General features: G+C 41.9%; 1 protein-coding gene across 5 annotated transcripts in view; it reads left to right on the forward strand.

Moving 5' to 3' along the window:
• Positions 1 to 6,053, forward strand: part of bahcc1b (BAH domain and coiled-coil containing 1b) — a 103,361-nt gene that overhangs the window by 15,675 nt on the left and 81,633 nt on the right. Inside the window, exon 1 of one of the 5 annotated variants that reach the window (XM_015055574.1) lies at positions 3,059 to 3,147. The exons of 1 other annotated variant lie outside the window; for it this stretch is intronic. The gene's annotated coding sequence lies outside the window, so the exon portion shown is untranslated. Of the gene's footprint in view, positions 1 to 3,058; positions 3,153 to 3,180; positions 3,200 to 5,049; positions 5,319 to 6,053 lie in introns of those variants that run through there. 3 more of the 5 variants (XM_015055560.1, XM_015055567.1, XM_015055553.1) reach the window with 3 other exon arrangements.

Below are 6,053 nucleotides of genomic sequence, written 5' to 3' on the forward strand. Positions count from 1 at the left end.
TGTGTGTGTGTGTGTGTGTGTGTGTGATGGCAGAAAAGAAGCTTGGACATGCAGGCCGCTGCAACAGCATAGCAAATATCCTCGAGCTTTGTCCTTATTTGATTTTAATAGTATCAATTAACCCTCCGTGCATTCAGTTTTATAAGCTGTAGATGAGCTGCGGAGCCCAGCTTGTACTCGGGGGCCGGGGAGCCGGGGGTCCAGGGGGCCGGGGGGGGGAGAGGGGAGCGCAGCGCTGCCGAGTCTGTATTTTAATGTAAATGGACGTAAGCTGGAACAGGCCGGGTGTGTGCTTTATGAGGTGCATGCTCCGTGTTGTCAGTTCTGGACAAGTTCAGCTAAAAAAGCAGGCAGACGGCGGGATCTGCTCTAACGCTGCGCTGTTAAAACAAACCGGTGGAAGGAAAAATAAACCGGTGAAAGAATTAGCAAACATTTTATTTGGGTAGAAAGTGGTTTCGTTGTTGTTGTTGTTGTTGTTGTTGTTGTTGTTGTTGTGGGTCAACAGATAAATGGCAAAAAGTAAAATTCCAAAATTCACTTTTTTATATTTAATTTTTTTTAGAAAATGTTATTTTGTCTTATTTAAATTCTGAGATAAATAAATCAACCAGCTTCTAACTGTGCTGTTTGTTAACACAGTAAAGCTTGGTAAATTTACTATGATGGAGTGTAAAATCTAATGTATGAACTCAGCATTCAGTTTGCACAGTTCGGTTATCTTAGTGGATTAAACTGCACCAGATTTTACATGGTGACAAAATTCATATCAAATTTGACTTCCGTGTGAGTGCTGCTGCTAATAGTTTTAGCTTGATGAAGATCTGAATTATTGTTCCAGCACAGAAATAACTTTTATTAAGTTGATACTAATATATAGAAACACGTCAGCCTGATTGTTCTCTGCTGTAAACCGCCAACTGAAAAATATCTTTAGTTAAATTCAGGATTTTGTTTTTGAGGAAAACTAACATGTTAGTTAGTTTTTTAAAATATTTCTTTTAAATAAATGTGTATTATTAAAACTTAATATGTGCTAAAATGTATCACTCCCTCCCCCACAAACTCCTTCTTATAGTGGCTTATTACTTTTTCTGCAATGCAGCTACATTGTTAGAAATACATATAAAATCAATCAAAAAATAAGTCATTTTAGGCTCTCACTAAAGTTCAGGTCGTGAACCGTTATAAGCCATTTATCATTTAGTTTATTATTCCAACTCACCGACTATTTAAGCTCCCGTGTGGCCTAAACTCGGATATTTCCACTTATTGAATCACCGGCAATAAAAAAAGAGGGAGAGAGAGAGAAACAAAGAACAAAAAAAAGATTTTATTTTCTTCGCGAGCTCACGTGAGCGTTAGGACGCGGATCTAAATTTCTGTATTTTCGGCATTAAAGAGAGAAATCTTACTATTTTCCCCGCCGTCTCCCTTTACCGACAACAAAAACAACAACAAAAATACTTTTCTTCCTCTATTTGTTGCAGGGGGTGAAAAAATCCCCCTAATTCTCGGCAGAGCCATCGCTGTTTTCCTGTTTTTCCTTCACTCTCTCGAGTTGTTTCTGCTGTGTTGCGCGGATCTAGCCTCCACGTTTAATACAACGTGTAATTTCCCCCCTTTTTCTGCCGTCTTCCCTTTGATTTAGTCACTCTTGACTCTCCTTTTGCTCTGGGGCCAACGGGGTTCGCCGTGCGGAGGGAGGTGGAGGGCGCCTTGAAACCGCCCCTCCTTATCTCCTTTCATCGTTCGGCGCTGGGGGCGCCTTGAAACCGCAGGGGCAGTAATTGCTTTTTTCAGGCAGCCCAGTGCGGACTGGCCAACAGCCAATCAGAGCCTTGTTTACACTCATTGATTGACAGCTTGCTGGCAACTCGCCAGCCAATGAGAAGTCTCGCTGGGCCGAACAACCCCGGAGTTTTAACCCTTTGCCTGGACGGATATAAACAAAAAAAGCTGCACGGGAATATTAGCCCGTAGCAGCTCATATATTTCGACATGGAAGCACACACATAAGCCCATATCCTTCCACTTTTAATTGGCTAAATTAGTGAACCATGCGCTAGGCTAACCCGGAGGACAGTAACGCTTTCAAATTATGCACTGATTCAATTTGTCCTGTGTGACTGTGTGTATGTGTGTTTGTGTGTGTGAAAGAGAGCGAGCGAGAGAGAAGGGTGGGGGGGAGCAAGAGACAGGTAAATATATGGAATTTAAATGTACAGTTGACTATTTTTTGGCCTTCTGCGTGTAACACATAAACCTCCCCAACATGTGGCTCCATTAAGCCAATGTTTTGTTTTGGATTAAAATTTTGGGGTGCCTCCAAAAAGTTTTCAGAGAAGAGAGGGCAAAGCGAAAATAAAAGCAGCAACACAATTTCCAATTAAATTAATTAAAAGTATCTCACCATGAAAGAAAACAAAACGACACAAACATACGTAACTGTAAATAAACGAATGTAACTATTTTTTAAAATAAGTAAACATGTTATACAATGAATCTAGATTTTTCCTCTGTTAACTTCCCTTTTAGAAAATAAAGAAATATGAATATAAGAGGCCTGAAAGCGGCAAACTGAGTTGCTCACCACATGTTTCAACTTTAATGCACTTAAATTGCATCATTTGCTTCAAATGCCCATGTGATTGTAGTCACAAGCATTACAAACATTGTAGGTTATAAAATAGTCTTATTTCATAAAAAAAAGGCTGCAGAAGAAAACGTCCGGCCAATACGCTGATAAAACAAACTGGCCAAATATAAACAATACAACTGATGAAAGCACTTGCATACACTTTCTTAGGGTAAATCTCAATCAGCGGTTATGGTTAGAAATTATGTAAGATTAAAAGATTTATGTTGACAATTTAGTTAAATTCCTTCCAGTTTTTGAAATGTACTCACTCAAATGGACAAAATTGAAATTTTAGCGAATGTTCGCATGTTTAATTTTTTATTACTTGGTTTGTGATTATAATATAAAATTCTATTGGCATAATTAGAAACTTTTAAATTATTTTCTAATGAGCTTCCATGTAAACCGTTTCCCTGACAACAAGAGTTTGGATGGCAAGTGGTATACCTTCAAGTTGTTTCGGACATCTCAGGGCATATTACATGAGGAAATGGCGTCCAATGCGGGTTAAGTGAGTTCTGTTTGCAAGATGGAACATCAGTGCTGTTGTTTGTTTTGGTACAATTAACAATGTAAGCCTGAAACAATGTCTCTTCGTTGTACATGTTTAAGCTAATATATGTTACAGTTTACTATGCCTGCTTCCGGTTTACTGCTCTGCAACCTCAAATTTTCAACATAATTGTGAATTCCTACATTAGGTGACATTCCTGTTGTACTTCCAATTCAGAATATTCAACTTTTAATGACAAAAAGAAGTACAGCGTGCTAGCAAACTTGACGTTACCATTAGCATTAAGCTAGTGCTAACAAGACAGAAGCTTTCTAAACAGCCAGACGACGCTGCACACGATGAATGAAATTAAAAACCAGTTATTGGTTAAATTTTTAGCAATATGTTTGCCTTTTAGGATTTATTGCCCAGATAAAGTGACCAATGTAAGTATTTAACTATTTTTAAAGTAATATGTAGGCCTAAATAATTTATTGGTTACATCTAATGTCATCCAAACGTCATATTCATGTTACACCACGACTTTTGTCCTGCACTAATTATTCATAAGTTCAGACACCGTCGATAATTCACCAAAAACATTAAAGTAGAATTCGTGTTCACGCAACAACTTCAACAGAAGCTTTCATCTCAACCTGTGATCGTTATCGACCCAAGTCATGCAGTAGCTAGCTTAAAATGTTTGTCAAGAGTTCAGTTTGTGTTGGTTGTCACATGTTTAAGTGCGAGTTCAAGAAGCAGTCATGGAATGAACAGTCTGGTTTCTGTTCCTTACGCTCTTCAAAGTAAATGTCTAATTTCCCTTCATTTTTTACTGCTCATTTACAGAAAATATGACAGAATAATTTAGAAAAATTCTTTTTTTTTCTTTTCTTTTGTTTCAGAAAATTGAATGTCTCTCTTTGGGAAAAAGGTAAAACCTTGTGGTTAAAACAAATCCCATTTTTCACTGAAACTCCATAGATAATGAACTAAAGCTTAAAGCCGCGTGACCACCAGTGTCAGCAAATTAAAGCAAAAAATAAATATTGCACTTGTGATGTAATATGTACAAAGTTTTGGACTCGCACATTGTGAGCACTGCGCATAAAGACACGCACAAATTAATGTGGCCTATTCATATTTAGATCGTTTTAACGACCCATATAATATCCTACAAAATTCCCCCTTTACAGGCAGAGCACACATGTTGTGTTTAATCAGGGAACACACGTGCAGCGGGCTCAAATCAAACGTAAAAAGTACATTTCCCCAAAGGAGCATCAGTGGAAATAAAACGATCACATCACCGCCGACACGCGACAAAAAGAACGATCCGGGCCCAATCAGAACCCACTTGGAGCTCCGCAGCAGCGGGATCCCGTTGAATGAGAGCTAGATGCTGTTTTTCGCAGGCTCGCGCCTGCTCCTCTCCGCTCTGTGTGTGAGAAGCAGCGCCGAGCTGTGCCGCCTGTCTACTCGCATTTGCTCCAGCACGCAGCGCGCCGAGGGTTGCAAATCAAATGCCCGCCGTTTCGCTCCGCGGCTCCGGAGGTTCCCTCATTGGCTCCCGGCAGCAGCCAATAGCAGCCTGTGTTTACCGTCGGAAGGGAGGGTAGCGGTGGTGGTGGTAGTAGTGCTTCTCTCTCTCTCTCTCTCTCTCTGTGTGTGTGCGTGTGTGTGTGTGTGTGTGTGTGTGTGTGTGTGTGTGTGTGTGTGTGTGAGAGAGAGAGAGAGAGCGCGTGCGTGCGTGCGTGAGTGCGTATAGGGCTGCGGGGGAGGAGGGGGAGCGCCTCACGGGCACGCTTTCACATTGTCGTCCTCAAACCAATAGGCCTGCGCGTCCACTCCTCCCCGCGCACACACCCCTTCAACCTCCTCCCCCCTCCTCCACCCCTCTACACCCTCCTCCTCCTCCTCCCGGCGTGTCTGAGTCTCCGGCTGCATGAACGAGCCCCGATTCACTACAAGCCTGAACTTCTATGATGCGTCTCTCCCATACCTCAGCTGAGCGCACACACCAGCGCAGTCTGCAGCGGCAGCAGCGTTAGGATGTAATCAATCCCACATGTTTCATCTGGGCGACTCGGGGATTTTCACTTTGAATATTTTTCTACTTTTTTTTTCTTTCTTTCCTCCTTTCATTTTTAGCCCTCATCGCCGAGCAACGGATCTAAGTTAGCAGTAAGTCGTCAAATGATTTCATTACACTTTCTGTTGTACGTGCGGCGAATATCGCGTTTAGTTCGCTTCTTCCGAGGAGAGGGGACTGTTACCTTAAATTAGCCGTCTTTAAAATTAGGCTTCACCTTTCTAAGGAAGGCTGAGGGGGAAATGACGCCTTTACAGTAAAACAGAACTGGAGACTGGAAGATGCGGGCTGGTGGGGAGAAGCGGGATAAAACCTGTCGACAGTCTTTATTCCGATTCATCTAAACGACAGACAGCAGTGTTTTAAAGCGTTCATCCCGTATATTAACCACCATCTCCTGACCAGTGTGCAGCAGCAGCACTTAGCTGTGTGTGCGTGTGTGTGTGTGTCACTTTTTGTTTTGATCTCTCCTCAAAGCACAAATTACCTGCAGTTTCTTAAATCATTTATCGCCAGAACAGCTTGAATTTAAAATGTTAATTCAGTGTTTTCGTATAGTTTCCTGTAATGTGTGTGTGTGTGTGTGTGTGTGTGTGTGTGTGTGTGTGTGTGTGTGTGTGTGTGTGTGTGTGTGTGTGTGTGTGTGTGTGTGAAGACTGCAGTGCTTCCTTCCCTGGCTTTAAGCGCTGAGGAAAACGCCGGGCTGTCTTCGGCTGCAGCCCGGGTTCGCCTCTCCCCGCTCCGGACTGGCCTCTTGCTTTTCTCACCCGGTGCGTCACTTCTGCTTTTGGACTTTATTTTATTTAAAAATGATCAAATGCAGCGGG

The sequence above is a fragment of the Poecilia latipinna genome, unplaced genomic scaffold (assembly GCF_001443285.1).
Source record: "Poecilia latipinna isolate Pla-1442-1.1 unplaced genomic scaffold, P_latipinna-1.0 Scaffold58, whole genome shotgun sequence".
In the NCBI taxonomy this organism is placed as follows: domain Eukaryota; kingdom Metazoa; phylum Chordata; class Actinopteri; order Cyprinodontiformes; family Poeciliidae; genus Poecilia; species Poecilia latipinna.